The sequence below is a fragment of the Danio rerio genome, chromosome 8 (assembly GCF_052040795.2).
Source record: "Danio rerio strain M-AB ecotype USA chromosome 8, GRCz13ab, whole genome shotgun sequence".
In the NCBI taxonomy this organism is placed as follows: domain Eukaryota; kingdom Metazoa; phylum Chordata; class Actinopteri; order Cypriniformes; family Danionidae; genus Danio; species Danio rerio.
This window is the reverse complement of record NC_141028.1, coordinates 24,206,484-24,225,340: the sequence shown is the minus strand read 5'-3', so window position 1 is coordinate 24,225,340 and position 18,857 is coordinate 24,206,484. Positions and strand designations below refer to the sequence as shown.

The following is an 18,857-nucleotide window of genomic DNA, read 5'->3' as shown; positions in this document are numbered from 1 at the left end:
ATTTGTAGCTGAAGCTGTGGTCGATGAATACCAGCAGTTTGAGACATAAAAACAAACCGCCAGAGAACATGAAAGAAATCCTGTAAACAGTGTGTTTACTTACAACAGTCTGGAATGTAGCTTCATGTTTCATAATGATGGACAAGAAATGTTCTGATTTTGGAATCAAGTAAGTGCACAAGTACTCCAGTGCTTCAGACCATTTGCTGGAACCTTGTATTAAAGGTTAATTAAACCTAAAGCTTAAAGCTTCATTAAACCTCACGGTTTTGTCAGGAACCAAGGGTATTCATTTGTTTTAGCTCAAAATCTTCTTTAATGTTATACTGAAAAAAGAAATCACCTACATCTTGAGTGACCTAAAAATGATAACTTAATTTTTTGTAGTCCAGTACAAAATTAAAACAAAGCATACTTTTATTCGTCCATGTGCCAAAAGTGATGGAGAACTTTTGGTCTTGGGCTCTAGTTTAAGAATTTCTGCCAGGCGAAAAAAAGAATAAATACAAATATCATCTGTTTTAATTGTAAACCAGGCCTCAGATTCTCAGATTGAACATCTCAAGGTTAATGCTAATTTTAGTATTTGTCTTTACTTATCGTGTCAGTCCTCATTAAAATACTCATCAAACGCCGGCTCTGTTTGTTATTGAGTTTGCGTGACTGGTCTGCGTGTTTGACACAACAGGAAAAATCTGATCATCGTCCTCCTCAGGACATCGGGGCCATGGTTTTTAATTTGAGCGTTGTGAACAGAGCTTCTCCAATTCCGACCAAAGTAAACAAACCGTGGCCTGGGCATCACGCCTGAGGGCAGAGCTGCAGAAACAACACAGCCAAAGTAAATAGAGTCCTGCAGCAGGCAAACAAAGCAGCTCACAGACCTAACAGACTTGGCTCCATCAAATCACTCAGCATGCAGACAAACACACACACACGCACGCACGCACGCACGCACGCACGCACAAACACACACAAACATACACACACATTCAAAAGTCATGCTTTTAAAGACTTTTTACAATAAGGTTTAATTTATTAACAATAAATTCTTAAGGCCCAAGCTGTTTTTACATGCATTTTTTATTTCTCTTTGCTATTTGGGCTTATTGGAACCTAATTAGAATAAAACCTTTTCATCATCTTTTGATATGATGTACTTTTAGAAAATATGATGTCCATATATGTAGACTTGTGGTCTGAATTTACATAAACACTTTTTTATAAGTTATTTTTTATAATTTACATAAACACCTGACATTTTTTTATGCATATTTAACATAGAAAATTTCTTTGAACATGCTTTGACTGTCAGAGTAAAAACATGTTTTCCCCCATTTTAGACTGTTAAAAGTAATGTTTGGGACATTTCTTATTCTGAAAACAGTTGCAGGATGACACTGTATGTTTGTAACAAAATATAACACATTCAAAGTATTTTAAATAACCACTTAAGAGCTAAAATGTGCTGTCCATGTACGTGGCCATTAAGCTCGAGGAGATACAAACAATAAAAATGCTTTTAAATCATTTATTAAATGAGGAATCATGTACATCCAGCCAATTGCAGAAAAATAACTGGTGGTAACTATTTCCTATGTCTCCCATGTATAACACAACTTAGAATGTCTTGACTGACCAATCAGATTCAAGTATTCTTGAGAGCTGTGTAATAAACATAGTGATTTTAAATATTTATAATACAATGAACCAAACAGGAAGTCAGGGGTGGTTCTAGGATTTCATCCTTGGGAGGCATCCTTGCTGCTTTTCAGTTAATGATTAAATAACTTGCTTAGAAAATCTTTGGGCCCTATCACACACCTGCGCAATATGGTGCAAGACGTATTTGCCATGATATGTTGCTGTTTGCAGACCAGCACAACCCTCATTTTCACAATTTGTGCCACGTTGTTTAAATAGCAAATGTATTTGCGCCACTTTGTGGACTCATAGATGTTCCAGTTTATAAACGAGGTGTGTTAAAGTGCATTGTTGTCACGATTCCAATTTTAGGAATTGAAATAGACTGCGCCACTGACCAACTGAAAGCTGGTCTAAAGTCCAGTGCAGAGCCCATTAGTTATGCACCTATGCAGGTTCAAAACACGTACACATTGCTTAATACACACAGGATGTAGAGCAACACAAATATTTTTACATATGAAAAAAAAATAAAGGATTAAAATATTTTCCACATAAATATAAAAACCACTACCTTCACACTTTCTTTATGTCGGCGGGCTTTTTTCAGTTTATTCATGACAATTTGTATTTGTAAAATGTTGTTGTTGTTGTTGTTGTTGTTATTATTATTATTTATTATATGCATATTTATATTTGTTGGAATAAAAACAAGTTTAGATTTGTCCACTTGTTTGGTTTTGAAGATGTATACATCACCATATAGGGCATAAGAATAGGATGTGTGTTTGGATAAAACACTTCGTTATTATTGTTCATTTATTCGTTTGCTGGAAATTAGAACTGAATTTAGAAATAGTTTAATCTTTGTGCTTAACAAACGAAATAAAATATGTAGGCTAATGGATGTCTTCAGTGTAGTGCTTTACACTGTTTCCTTATCCACGAAAGTAAAGGAGAGAAGTAAATTAAAGAGTACAAGTAAAGTAAAGAGAAAGTAAAGAGGCTGAATAGAGGAGGCTTGCTCTTTACGAGCACAACCCTGTTAGACCATGCCCTAGGGCGCAAAGAGTATTTTTTCATCCTTAATGATATAGCAAAAGTGGATTCAGACATGCCTTTAATGCTTTTGCAGCATGCGCTTTAGATTTCGCTCCTAGATCTTCAAAATGGATTCATTACTAATAAATTTTGAAGAATTATCCACTGAAACCCATTTACATGATAACAATACAATTGCTAATGCTTTCTTTTGAAGCATCAAATTGCTTTCAAATTGTGATTGTAATCTTGCATCTAAATGCATGCACAGAATAGAAAAAAACAGTTCCTTTTGACAAATTTAAACTAGATATTTTCATTTTATTAAAAAAAGTTTTAAATAATAATGATATATATATATATATATATATATATATATATATATATATATATATATATATATATATATATATATATATATATATATATATATATAATAGTTTAATAGTTTAATAGTTGAGTATTTCACAGGGGCTGGTATAACCGGGGGCTATAGCCCACTAAAAAGTTCCAGAACTTTTCCTGCAGGGAGTACAAATACATATAAATATCAGCAGTGTCATTTAGTTTACTAGTTTTGTGCATAAGTAATGAAAATTGGAAAATATGGTCATAAATATTACATTTAATATAACACTTACTGTTAATACATTCTCTCATATAATTTATTGATTTCCAAAAGAAAGTTTTGTTTCATAGAAAATGAGAGACTAGTGTAGGAGACGATGAGTTCTTAGTCTTCTTTTCATTGATTTGCTTCAGATGGTTTCTTTTTATTGAACCATTATGAAAATCAGTGTCTGAAATGTTATAGTTTAGTCATCTGCATTCAAATCTTTTCTCAGCTTCTCTTTACATCTGAAAGGCCTCTGTGCATCACCCTAATAAACACTGATTTGATTTTAATACTTCAAAAGGAACCGTTCTCCACTCATTATGCTGACTCATTTCTCAGAGCTGCAGAATTTTAATACATCAATCCTATAACACGTGGATCAAATTAATCCACTGTAAAAAATGATTAGGCCGTCCCCCTGCTGACTCTATAGGCACCAAACTGTGAAATTTCCCACACGTGCGAGTGACGGAAGGTAGTGTTGGGTGGTCTGACGAGGTTAACCCAGGTTATCCCATGAGTACTGCGGTATTGATCAGTGAGGTCATTGAAGTTTACCTGCGGGCTAAAGATGTCCCTTAAACAGAATCAACTGCTCCCTGTCCCTTAGACCCCTTTTGCACATCATGCTCAACTTAATTGAGTTGTTTGTATTGATCTGTTACGCCTTCTGTGTGTTTGGGACACTCGTGGTCCATTGAGGCTTCAGGTATTGACGGGTGGTTTCTAAGCCTTTTTATTCTTAGCGTAAATGTTCAACACCCCAGAGCACAAAGATGAAGCCTGATTTGTTGTTATGAACAACAAACATGGCCAAATAAGACCCGCTGGTACCATTTGAAGCATGATTTACATTGTTATTAGAAGAAATCCAGTCAAAACATGAATTATATTGTTGGGTAGCTCTACTTTATAACTCTAAGCTGACAATCTCATAATTTACTGTAAACAGGTACTACAGTCAAGTAATACCTTTAAAAAAGTAGTCTATTTAATTTGTGAAAATCTTTTGGGGCATTTTATCACAAGCCATGAACAAAACAAGGTAGGTACAAGGTAAATCACAACATTACACAGTGTTCATCACAAAAATGATAAACATACACTCACCGGCCATTTTATAAGGTACACCTGTCCAACTGCTCGTTAACACAAATGTCTAATCAGCCAATCACATGGCAGAAACTCAATTCATTTAGGCATGTAGACATGTAGACATGGTCAAGATGATCTGCCGCAGTTCAAACCGAGCATCAGAATGGGGAAGAAAGGTGATTTAAGTGACTTTGAACGTGGCATGGTTGTTGGTGCCAGACAGGCTATTTTAGAAACTGATGATTTCCTGGGATTTTCATGCAATTTCTAGGGTTTACAGATAAAAGAGAAAATATCCAGTGAGCGGCAGTTCTGAGGGCGCAAATGCCTTGTTGATGTCAGAAGTCAGAGGAGACTTCTGGTTTGAGCTGATAGAAAGGAAACATTAATCTAATCAAACTCATTACAACCGAGGTATGCAGATGAGCATCCCTGAACGCACAAAAAGTCAAACCTTGAAGCAGATGGGCTACAGCAGCAGAAGACCACACCGGGTGCCACTCCTGTCAGCTAACACAGGCTCACCAAAATTACACAATAGAAGATTGGAAAAATATTGCCTGGTCTGAGTCTCAATTTCTCTGTGATATTCGGATGGTAGGGTCAGAATTTGGTGTCAACAGCATGAAAGAATGGATCCATCCTGCCTTGTTTTAATGGTTCAGGCTGGTGGTGGTGGTGTAAAGGTGTGGGGGACATTTTTTTGGCACACTTTGAGCCCATTAGACCCAATTGTTGCTGACCATGTTTGACCCTTTATGACCGCAGTATACTCTACTCAAATGGCCTCCACAGTCACCAGAGTCAATCCAATAGAGCAGCTTTAGGATGTGGTGGAACAGGAGATTCGCATCATGGATGTGCAGCCGACAAATCTGCAGCAACTGCTTGATGCTATCATTTCAACATAGACCAAACTCTTGGAGGAGTTTTTCCAGTATTATGTTGAATCTGTGCCACGAAGGATTAAGAAAGTTCTGAAAGCAAAAGGGGGTCAAACTCGGAACTAGTAAGGTGTACTTAATAAAGTGGCCGGTGAGTGTAGATGTAAATAGAAACGAATAAAAGACAAAAGTAAGACAGACAACTAGATAACTACAGGTTTTTTGCATTAGGTTTTGTGAAAGACACAATCAAATTAAATATGACAGAAGTATTCAACTATTTATTTAAATTTGATTGGTCTTATCTAGAAATATTTTGTCATTTTAATGTGCTTCATGACCGGAGGCAGATCTGAATTTTTTTTTATATATAATCTTTATATATTTATTCATTCATTCATTCATTTTCGGCTAAGTCCCTTATTTGTCAGGGGTCACCACAGCAGAATGACCCGCAAATAATTCCAGCATATGTTTTTACACAGCAGATGCCCTTCCAAGCGCAACTCAGTACTAGGAAACACCCATACACTGTCACATTCAGAGACACTAGGATCAATTTTGTTTTACCCATTTCACCTATGTCTTTGGACTGTGGGTAAAACCGGAGAACCTGGAAGAAACCCATGCGAACACAGGGAGAACATGCAAACTCCACACAGAAACGCCAGCTGACCCAGCCGAGGCTCGAACCAGCAACCCTTGCTGTGAGGCGAACGTGCTACCCACTACGCCACCTTATATATTCATATGGAGTTTATTTCTATTAATGCAACACTGATTTATTTCATAAGTTTATTTTAATTGTTTCATTTGGTACTGTTCTGAAATTTATAATCAGTGTTAAACCTGAATAAATATACCCTTTATACATAAAAACACAAGAAATCTTTATTTAAAAGACATCAAGGAGATTTTTCTGTAGTGCTTGGAACCGTTGTTAGCTACTGCTAACAATCAAGGCTTTCTTTCAGTTGCTGTGAAAGCACCTCACTGGAATTATTGATCTGTATTGCTCTCACTGTAGCACATGATTTGCAGCAAAATACTTTTGGAACAGTGAAAACCGTCCCGAAATATTAAACCCAAATTACCAGCAGGAGAGTACAGCATGAAAACTCTGCGTCTGCAGCAACTCACACAGGGCATTTGTTAAATGTACCATTGCTCACACATCCTGTAATTACACAACTTTAGCAAAGGCAGAACAGTATCTAAGGGGACGCAGTGGCGCAGTAGGTAGTGCTGTTGCCTCACAGCAAGAAGGTCGCTGGTTCGAGCCTCGCCTGGATCAGTTGGCGTGTCTGTGTGGAGTTTGCATGTTCTCTCTGTGTCCTGTGGGTTTCCTCCGGGTGCTCCGGTTTCCCCCACAGTCCAAAGACATGCGGTACAGGTGAATTGGGTGGACTAAATTGTCCGTAGTGTATGAGTGTGAGTAAGTGTGTGTGGATGTTTCCCAGAGATGGGTTGCAGCTGGAAGGGCATCCGCTGCGTAAAAACGTACTGGATAAGTTGGCGGTTCATTCCGCTGTGGCAACCCCAGATTAATAAAGGGGACTAAGCCGAAAATGAATAAATGAATGAATGAATGAAAAACAGTATCTAAGATTTACATTTATCCTAAATGTCAGTAGTATCACTGTCTATTCACTGTTCACTGACCAGCACACATTTCTGAATAACAGTTTTCTTTTATAAGATTTGTATTTATTGACGTGCAGATCTCGCTTTAACTTCTGTGCTTGTTTGTTTTCGACTATCTTAAGCATTCAGCCATTTGTGGTTCCCTATTGGTTTAGAACAGAGATTTTTTTGTCTAATTTAAATGGGTCGTGCGACTCATGCTGCGCTTTCCCACTGGTTTGTGTAGCTTTGTACAAATTGGCCTGGTTTCTATAGTTAAAACCGGTTTGCACCATGGTGTCCGTTGGGCCAGCGGATAATTGGTCTGCACTGCTCGGTTCAGTTGTGTAGCGTCATTGCAGCCCAGTTTTGGAGTGCTTGTCGTTTACACAACAAAACACTGTAGCACGTAATCACAGAGAGAAGAGCCTTTGCAGTCCACATAATTTAGTCTCTCCAGCCAGGAAAAGTGGCCACTTTTACAGCCAGTCTTTGGAATCTATTGCATCATTTTGTATACCGTAGAACCTTTTTTTTTTGCAAAATGTTAGCTTGAAGTGTTTTATTCTTTTTTCATAAATGCCAATTATTTATTATTTTTAATTTATCATTATTTATACTTTAAGTTCATACTCTGCAGTTCAACCATTAGGGATGAGTAAGATTTTTTAAAACCATTTTAACCTTTTTTTTTTTTTGAAATGCAATAAATAAATACAGTAATATTGTGATTTAGAAGAGTAAATATCAACAATATTATTTTAACTTATTCTTGTGGTGGCAAAGGTAAAAGAATATTGTAATAAAAATAAAATAACATTGTAACTATTGAACTTTTTAAGCTTTTCTTATTTTTTACATTAAATTATATTTTTTACATATACTTTTTCTTTCAACAAAAAGTAGCATCATGCTAATTTTGTATAAGAGAACTAAAAAATAAATACAGAGAAAAGTGGGTTTTCTAAAAATCCTTTTTAAACTAAATAAGTGGTTGCATTGAGGTGTTTATAGGGTTCAATCACTGCTCTCTTGTTGAAGTACTTAATAAATGGATTTTATATTACATAGACATTTTTACTTTTAAGTCTTAGCTTCTCAAGTTGCTGGCAAGACATGGCATTTTTCATTAATGTGGAGCAACGGGGGATCTTTTCATTTCTGATTCAGTAAAATCAATCTATGCGCCAAAATGGTTATACACTCAGCGGCCACCATATCAGGTACACCTGTCTAACTGCCTGTTAACACAAATTTCTAATCAGCCAATCACATAGCAGCAACTCAATGAATTTAGGCATGTAGACATAATCAAAATGATCTGCTGCAGTCAAACCGAGCATCAGAATGGGGAAGTAAGTTGATTTAAGTTACTTTGAACGTGGCAGGGTTGTTGGTCCTAGACAGGCTAGTCTGAGTATTTCAGAAACTGCTGATCTACTGGAATTTTCATGCACAACCATCTTTCGGATTTACAGAAAATGTCCATCTCCTTATGACCACAGTGTACCCATCTTTTGATGGCTAATTCCAGCAGTATAATGTGCCCTGTCATAAAGCACAAATCATCTCAGAATGGTTTCTTGAACAGGACAATGAGTTCACTGTACTCAAATGGCCTCCACAGTCACCAGCTCTCAATCCAATAGAGCACCTTTTGGATGTGGTGGAATGGGAGATTCGCATCATGGATGTGCAGCCGACAAATCTGCAGCAACTGCTTGATGCTATCATGTCAATATGGACCAAAATCTCTGAGGGAAATGTCCAGTACCTTGTTGAATCATGCCAGGAAGGATTAAGGCAGTTCTAAAGGCAAAAGGGGGTTTAACACGGTACTAGTAAGGTGTACTTGATAAAGTGGCTGGAGAATGTAAATCTAATGACTGTACGTTGATTTTTAGATAATTCTGCATCATCACTCACACCAAATATAGCTAAAATAGGCCAAGGGTATATTTGAAGAGTTCAGATGCAAAAACCTCTAAGTGCCGTCTGCAATTTCCATCGAAAATAAACATTCTTTCTCAGCCTCCATTGTTTATGTTGAGATATTTCATCCTAAAGACTAGGAAAAGGACTTATTCTTTGCCATAAAAGTGATATTACCAAACATACACACAGGAGCCTGATTGAAATTCTCATTTTAGAGGAAAATTTCACATGGCATTTAGAGGTTTTTGCATCTGAACTCTTCATTTGTTTTCTCACCACTTCTAATATTAACTGAAAAAAACCAAAACTATTGCACTTTTTTTATTCATGGATTATATTTTGTTTTATTTCAGAGATTTAGTTTTAGTAAACATTATTAATGGTTATCCTGTATTAATGGTGGTAATGGGTTATTTTTACATTGTTATGTTAAGTTCATGTCAAATGTTGACTTACATGAACACAGTTAAGTGCTTTATAAAGTTAAAGTTAACAGCTAAACTTTGTCAGCCCTATAGTAGCTGATATTTTCCCCATCAGCGAGCAGTGAGATGCCATGTTCAGATATTACCAGACCAGCAGCGTTCCCGCTTCTCATCTACTGGACTGCAGTAGCAGACAGCAGAAGCCCCTCGGCAAGAGCCCTGCGCTCAATGATTCACTTTCACAAGGTTAGTTAGAGTCCCTGGAGCCTGTGTTTTGTTATCTGCTTTTTGCTGCTTATACATTTGATTCTCTCCCTCTCATACACACACATACACACACACACACACACACACACACACGCACACACACACACACACACGCACTTATATGCCATGTTACTTTCGCAGCTCTAATGCAACATTTTCACAGAGTCTTGAACTCGGTACTTCAAAAGGTCCCATTTTTTGTTAATGAGCCCATAACAACAAAAGAGCCCAGCAATAATCCCTCTCTCTATGCATGACAACCTCAAACCTGCACCGATGTTGTAATGCTTCTTTACTGGGACTTGCTGCCCTTGTGAATTTTACAGGGATATTTCACAACTCGTTCCCGACTAATGATTTGTTGACTGCGTTTTTTTTGGGGGGTGCGTCTAAACGAGTGCAAACTATTTCTGGCAGAGCGGATCAGAAGCCGAATCCTCTGTCTGCTGATTGGCTAGTGAAGAGCAGGAGAGGGGAGATTTGCGTAATGATAATCTCAGCATCTCCTCCAGCATTTCTGAAGCCTATTTATTTTTATGAGGGTTTGTGGGGTTGGCAAAGAATTAGGGGTCTTGATTGTGTGATAAGTGTTTGGGTTTTGAAATGCCAGCCTGTCCAGTCTTTAAGCTAATGTTCTCGCCTCAGCATCGAATGGATTCACGGTTTACAGATTATTAGCCACTAATGAGAGTCAGAGGCTCCAAAAATTGGACGTGTTCAAGCCTTTTGAATACGTGAGGGTTTGAAAATGCTAACCTTAAACTGCGCTTGATCAAAGCGTATGCTAATATTAGATCACTGGGGATTTGTTTTGAATGCATTTTTCTTTTGGTATTCTGGATGTTTGATTGTATGTAATATTTTCTTGAATATTTCACTTAGAAGAACTTTTAATATGCTCACTTTTATTACATATGTGTGTATGTGTGTGTATATATATATATATATATATATATATATATATATATATATATATATATATATATATGTAGGATAGACTTTAAAGTGAGCATATTAAAAGTTAATCTTAATATCTAAATATTGTGGAAATGTTGTTATTAGGGCTGAACAATATATCGTTTGAGCATCGATATTGCAATGTATCCGCAATAATTACATCGCAGGTTTAGCTTAATCATTAATTATTAAATTATAAAATATATTATTTGTATAACAATGTATAAAATTATTTATATAATAATGACCATTATATTTTACGTTTGAATGTTTCATTTTTGTATTTGAATACTCTTAGACTCCACAGAAAGCCATGTTCTGTCATATGATTGTAATTTAATATATTTTCAAGAGTTTACACTTAGCTAATGATTGATTATAAAGCTTGTTTGGCATGCTGTCATAAGATCCTCTAGCCCGGGGCTCCTTCCCGTTTGCAAGGCGAGAGGGGAGTTTGAGCTCAGGTAGATCTCGAGAACTCCCCTGCTATAGCTAATGAACAGATATTGATTGCTCTTAAGAAATAACTACTTAATAGGTGCATGTCTATGCTGCCGATTTGGATTAGTCAAATAACCTGCGTTGCATGTTTTAGGACAGTGGGAGGAAACCAGGGATCCCGGGGGAAACCCATGTGAGCACGGGGAGAACATGTAAACTCTGCACAGAAATGACGGCTTGGTAAGGACTAGGACCAGTGACGTTCTTGATGTGAGGCAACAGTGCTAACCACTGGGCCACTATGCCACCCATCTAGGAAAGGAGGAGGTGGAAGGGGGGATTCTTCAAAACGAATATGGCTTTTGGAATTTAGGGTATTTATAGTGACTTAGGAATCGTCCAGGACCAACCACAAGCAATCATAAATTAAGGCTTAAATTCACTCCAGTGGTGTTTATTCATTCATTTTCTTTTCGGCTTAGTCCCTTTATTAATCAGGGGTTGCCAAAGCAGAATGAACTGCCAACTTATCCAGCACATTTGTTTTTACACAGAGGATGCCCTTCCAGCCGCAACCCATCTCTGGGAAAGATCCACACACAATCATTCATACTCATACTCTATGGACAATTTAGCCTACCCAAATCACCTGTACAGCATGTCTTTGGACTGTAGGGGGAAACCAGAGCACCTGGAAGAAACCCACATGAACGCAGGGAGAACATGCAAACTCCACACAGAAACGCCAACTGACCTAGCCGAGGCTCGAATCAGCGACCATCTTACTGTGAGGCGACAGCACTACTTACTGCGCCATTGCGTCGCCCGCATTTTGTATCAGTTGCAACTTTACTATAAAATAATTTTAGTGTAGTAGTATTTGTCTAATAGTCAAAGTAATTAGTAGAGCTGCACAATACATCGTTTCAGCATTCAGCGCAATATGTGCATCTGCAATCATCTCACCGCAGGATCTTCACTGTTGAACTGGTATTGTAAGTGACTAGGAGCTGTACCTGCAACTGAGCATTTTTTATAAGTCAGATTAAAGTATCCAGGCATAAGGAATGACATTTCTAACTTTAAGAAAGATTTATTGTATTTATGTAATAAATATATGATAAAAACTACAGTGTTATTTTACATTTGATTATTAAATTTGTCTATCTGAATATTGCTAAATGTCCAAAATAATCATAAAGCACTGTGCACTTTATTTGTACAGTATCATCTTTTGAAGATGGTCTCCCTTATAAAATCATCAAAATTCATTGTATTCATTTCATCTGGTGAAATTATACTCAATATCGCAATATATATCGTAGAAAAATAAAATATCGCAATGTCAGATTTTTCTAATATTGTGCAGCCCTGGTAATTAATCTCAAAATCAATTAGTAAAATATTTGTATACTGAACTTTTTAATGTTATAAATCACAATTGTTAATGTTCTGTTAATTTATTTACACAAAATACTATGGAATCGGCTGTAACATTATAATAAATACACTATCAGTACTGGTCTGTTTATCCATACCCAAACCAGCTTTTTAATAGAATCCAATGTTTATATCAGAACCAAGTACAGAATAAATCATAACTTGTGTGCATTTAAGAGAAGCAAAGACACTATTCTTCAAATCTTAATCAACAGTCCACTGCGTCTTGAGAACATTCAAAAGATATTTGGTCTCCCATGATAGTGTGCGTTGTAGAAAAATGGATTTAAAAGACGTTATCATTGATGTGATTTTTCTCATCAGTTTCTATAGCAGTGAGCGCAGTCTTAAAGTGGGAGTGAAAGAGAAAAGATACTACCATTTACATCTGAAATATTATATATATCCAAACCTCTGATGAAACCAGTGTCGCTGATGATGAGCCGAGGAAATTATCTTAGCCACACTTTGAATAATCATTATTTCCACTTGAAAGCAAACACTTGGAGTACAGATCCATATAAGAATGTTTACTGGCTCCCTTCGGTTCATTTGAAGTTCAGAGTAAGAACAAAACAAGAACATGTCATAGGTTATAAGAAGACAGGTAAAGAGATGAAAGGAGACATTTTTGAGAAGTTTGCTTTGTTTTGAATTTTGCATGACCCCTGTTTCATGCTGGAACACACTGATGCAGAAGAGTTGAAATATGAAATATAGAGTTTGACCTTCAGAGGCATTTCGATCTAGCAAGACTGTAACAGCTATATAACTTAAAATGAAATCTGATATTCCTCAGCCTTTGCTTTTTGAAATGCCTTAAGGGAGGTTTTATCTTATGGACCATAAACTCATTGGATTTTGGAAGGTAGTACATTTTAAAAGTGATGTAACATTTTTTTGTAGATTCCCCAAATCCCCCAAATTTTATTTTAATTATTTATTTTTTATTTTATCTAATGGTTTTACACTTACATCAGATACATGTCAGAGATCACACATCTGAATACACTCACAAATATAAGCACAAATTCTGTACATGCACTTTCTCTTTCAGCAATATATGCTTTCCTTTTTGTGCGCATGTACAATAATGTTATACATAATAATGATAAAAAATGTAAATAAATAAATAAAATGAAAAAGTAAAATAATAAGTAAAAATAAATAAACAAGTAAAATAAGATATACATACACATCAGTAACAAAAACTATGCACATGTATGGAGTGATCCTTCCGATTTTAGGTCAGCAAAAAGGTTCAGGTCTATAGGATGTTGCGAAATTGGTCAGTTTTTCCCAGGATGAAATAAATTGTTCCATTTTCTTATTTACAAATGTGGTAATTTGCTCCATTTTATAAATTTCCATTGCAATTTCCATTCATGCATTTAGGGTAGGACTTTCTTGTGACAACCATTTTTGGTAATGCTCTTTTTGACAGCCACTAATCAACTATTCATTAAATACATACCCTTTTTTAAGCATTCCTCAGGTATATGTCCAAAAAACATTACAATCAAAGGGCATCACAGATTCAAAGATATTTTGTAAAGCATTGTGTATTTCTTTACAATATTTTTTAATAACCGAGGAGTCCCAGAAAATGTGATAGTGATTAGCCTTTTGATTTCCTCATTTTCTCCAGCATATAGACAATTTTTCAGCATGGTATGATTTCTGGGAGGGTTTGATAGGGAAGTAGATTATTTTTATAAGCAGTAGGTAAAAACTTATTTTTATTACTCACAGTTGAAGTGAATTATTAGCCCCACTGTTTATTTTTTCACCCATTTTCTGTTTCACTAAAAGAAGATTTTTTCAACTCATTTCTAATAACTGATTTTTTTTTTATCTTTGCCATGATGACAGTACATAATATTTCATTAGATATTTTTCAAGTCCCCTCTATACAGCTTAAAGAGCAATTTAAAGGCTTAACTAAATTAATAAGGTAAACTAGGCAAGTTAGGTGTCACTATCACCAGCGATCTAACCACCATAGTTCACTGGATATCATTAACATTCATGCAAACTACAAATCTGGTTATGAACTAAAGATCCAGTCATGCATCACACATGCACATCTGCTCCTAGTCTCTTGAATAGACACACTGCTGAAGCTGCTCATAAACTGATTCATGGACTATTTAAAAGAGCACAGACACACACACAGTTGCTGAGTCTTTTATCCTGTAAGGGAACAGTAGGACGCATTTTCCTTTGCCTTGCTTTCCGTGTTAGACCTTGCTTTGTTTTGTTTAATCATTCCTGTATGCTGCCTGACTTCTGACCACTTGCCTGCTATTTTGACTACTCTAGATTGCCCATACACATCTGTTTTCATTTCTGTACTGACCTTTGTTTGCCTGACCATCATGTTCAATACTTGCATAAGGATCCTCACTCTGTTGTCCAGCATTACACTGTCATGTTACATTAGGTAATTAGACAAGTTACTGTAATGTTGGTTTGTTCTGAAGACTATCGAAAAAGAATACAGCTTAAGGGGGCTAATAATATTGACCTTAAAATGGCTTTAAAAATATTAAAAAATGCTTTTATTCTAACCAAAAAAAAAAAAAAGACTTTTTCCAGAGGTAAAAGTTATAGGAAATACTGTGAACATTTCCTTGCTCTGGTAATAATTAGCAAATATTTAAAAAAAGAAAAAAAAAATCAAAAGGGGGCGACGTAGTGGCGCAGTAGGTAGTGCTGTCGCCTCACAGCAAGAAGGTCGCTGGGTTGCTGGTTCAAACCTCGGCTCAGATGTTGTTTGTGTGAGGAGTTTGCTCCGGTTTCCCCCACAGTCCAAAGACATGCGGTACAGGTGAATTGGGTAGGCTAAAGTGTCCATAGTGTGTGTGTGTGTGTGTGTGTGTGTGTGTGTGTGTGTGTGTGTGTGTGTGTGTGTGTGTGTGTGTGTGTGTGTGTGTGTGTGTGTGTGTGTGTGCGTGTGTGTGTGTATGTTTCCCAGAGATGGGTTGCGGCTGGAAGGGCATCCGCTGCATAAAAACCTGCTGGATAAGTTGCCGGTTCATTCCGCTGTGGTGACCCCGGATTAATAAAGGGACTAAGTTGACAAGAAAATGAGAGAAAAAAATCAAAAGGGGGCTAATAATTCTGATTTCTTTAGCATTTGTAGTACAAAAATCTTGAATCAATCCACTTCAGAAGCACCTATGTTTTTATTTAATAATTTTTGAGTTTCGTTTTTTAAATGATCTCTATGAACCTGTACTTTATTATATCCTACTTTACTGCCTGTAAGTAGTGTGAATTCAAACAATGGCACGACCTCTGCTATGCATCCTCATGTTTAAAACCCTTTCAACCCACACAACCCAAACTTAGCAGAAGCTCTTGTGGTCTGATTTTAAGAGCATCATCGACCCACATATCCAACCCTCCCAAAAAAAAAAAATAAAATCATCTGGAGCACTTCTGGATGCTGTTGAATCACTTGTAAATGGACAGATTTAAATCTTTGTAGAGAGATATTTTAGGAGCTTGAATTTTCCAAGCATAAAGGGCTGTAGGCTCCATTAAAGATTTATGATCTGAAGACTCAGGAATTGAAATACAGTGACTGTCACAGGGAAGGACATTATGGTAGAATTTTTCATTGAAGGTTCTCCTGTGTAAAAGGTTTATTTATATGTTAGTACCTCTTTTTGCCTTTAGAACTGGCTTCATTCTTTTTTTGGACTGTTGTTAGAAACAGTGATTGCAGTCTATATGAACATTGTCGCATACTGCAGGTTCGATAGATCTGCAAGATAGATAAATCTGCCATTTTACCACATCCCAAAGGTGCTCTATTGCATTGAAATCTAGTGACTGCAGAGGCGGTTTGAGTATAGTGAACTTATTGTCATGTACAAGAAAGCAGTTTGGGATTTGAGCTTTGTGACATATGGCACATTATCCTGCTGAAAGTAGCATCACAATATGTGTCCACTGTGGTCAAAAAGGGATGAACATGATCAGCCGTACTGTGACATTTAAACAAAGCCCAGATGGTACTAAGTGCGCCAAGAAAAATCTCCCCATTATGATACACCTCTACTAGTCTGAATTGTCGATACAAGGTAGAATGGATCTATGTTTTCATGTCATTTATGCCTCATTTTACACCTATCTGAAGTTTTTAGCAGCAATCAATCTTTTTTAATTGCTAGATTTTGGTGAATTGTACTCTCAATTTCCTTTTCTCAGCTTACAGCAGTGTCACCCAGTCGTGTCTTTTCTCTTTATCAGACTGTTCTCATGTTCTAAGGAATTTAACTGTACTTTGTTTTCGAGCAAAATAAACATTGCAAAATTTAAGGTCTCACGGACTTTAAAGGTACAATAAATGGGAATATAATGACAGTAAGAGTTCAGTACATGGAAATGATATACCGTAAGCTTCAAACACCATCGTTTCTTGTGAGTGTAAAATCCACTGAAAAAACTGTTGTAGAGCATCAGAGCAGTGTTTATTAATATTCATGACTGTTCCAAATATGATCAAAATCCAACTTTTAATTTTAGGGGTAATTCCTCTGGTTATAAATGAGCGTATCAGGAATTTTACAGTTGTCTAAGCTACATACCACCTATGTAGGTATCAAAACACAATTTAACACAACGCATCAATACACAATTTGTCACCTTTAAGCATTAAAATAAGGCAGAAAAATGCAGGTTTTTGGAATTTTGCACAACACAACAAACAAACCTGTACAATCCTCCACCACTTAAAACATGGCAGCTATCTCTTTTAAACAGGCTGTGAAAACATAGTCTCCTAATTACAGTTACATGACAAAGATAAGGTTGTCTTATTGGTTTTCAGATGTATAACCGAGTTTGAATAATGCATACAAATGACCTAAGTAAACGTGTCTTGCTGTGCTGCGTGTGCAGGGTGCTAGTATTGATTATGCTGTGCTCTTTAGCCGATTTCGCAGAATTCTTTTCTTTGATGTTTGTGTAGATCAAGTTGTATTGTTATTTTTCCTAGAAGCCCCTTCTGCATAATGAGCGCTGCTGTTGTTATTGATTGGTGTGGTGTTAGTAGGTGTTTCTTATAATTGTTAAACTGCTTCAGTGGTTGCTAGACTTTAATGGGCGCCTGCATCTCTCGTTTGGCTTCAAAGCTTTAAGTGAGAAAAGATTGTTATTCTGGGAAATGAGTATTTCCTTGGGCTAAACAGTCTGGGAGAGAACCCGTGCGTGTATGAGAGATTTGTCGTTTCTGCAGAGACAGTTTGAGCTGGTGTAAATCGTGAGAGATGACCTGCGCTTTCTCAGACATCCCCGGCCAGATTCTTCCGAGAACCACAGGATGTCAGACCAGGACTCTGTGTGCTTTTTTTAAAAAACAAATCATTATGTCTAGACATTTCTTTAGCTCCTTTTTGCAGGTTTAATCTTCCTCCTACATAGTTTCTCACTTTTTGCCATATTTTTTTATGTTCATAACCTTGTGTTTCTCTCTCTGTTTTCTCACCTTCTCACCTCAGATTTCTTTGTGTGCTGTTTTTATTAGTGGTGTTTGTCAAAGCAAGTAGCACTTTTATTACTGCTTGAATGTAAGGTTAGGGGGTTTCTAGGACTTTTTCTGAACTCCTAACCCTAAGTATTACTCTTGGGTAATTCTTCCCTCAGGGCTTGTGTTGTGGACATACATAACAATACCTCCGGTTCTGCTGCACAAGCAGAATTACATCTCAATGTGAATGAACTTGAAAAAAAAAAACCCTCTGTGATTATACACTCAATGGTCACTTTATTAGGTACACCTTTCTAGTACTGGGTTAGACCCACTTTTGCCTTCAGAACTGCCTTAATCCTTTGTGGCATAGATTAAACAAGGTACTGGAAATCTTCCTCAGAGATTTTGGCCCATATTGACATGCTAGCATCACGCAGTTCCTGCAGATTTGTTGTCTGCAACTCCATAGATGCAAATCTCCTGTTCCACCACATCCAAAAGGTGCTCTATTGGATTGAGATCTGGTGATTATAGGCACACCGTCGTAATAAAGGGATGGACATGGTCAGCAGCAATACTCAGGTAGGCTGTGGTGTTGACATGATGCTCAATTGGTACTAAAGGGCCCATAGTGTGCTAAGAAAATAAAATATAATAATATTGTAGTCACAGTTTCCTGTTCTTAGCTGACAGTAGTGGCACCCGTGGTGGTCTTTTGCTGCTGTAGCCCATCTGCCTCAAGGTTGGATGTATTGCTCGTTCAGAGATTCTCTTCTGCATATCTCGGTTGTATTGAGTGGTTATTTTAGTTACTGTTGCCTTTTTATCAACTAGAACCAGTCTGGCCATTCTACTCTGACCTCTGGCATCAACAACGCATTTGCACCCACAGAACTGCCGCTCACTGGATATTTTCTCTTTTTCGGACCATTCTCAGTAAACCCTAGAGAGGGTTGTGCATGAAAATCCCAGTAGATCAGCAGTTTCTGAAATACTTAGACCAGCCC

At 36.9% G+C, this 18,857-nt stretch overlaps 1 protein-coding gene across 8 annotated transcripts in view; it reads left to right on the top strand.

Annotated features, from left to right (window-relative positions):
- nphp4 (nephronophthisis 4) overlaps positions 1 to 18,857 on the top strand; it is a 284,225-nt gene that overhangs the window by 22,672 nt on the left and 242,696 nt on the right. The gene's annotated exons all lie outside the window — the stretch shown is intronic.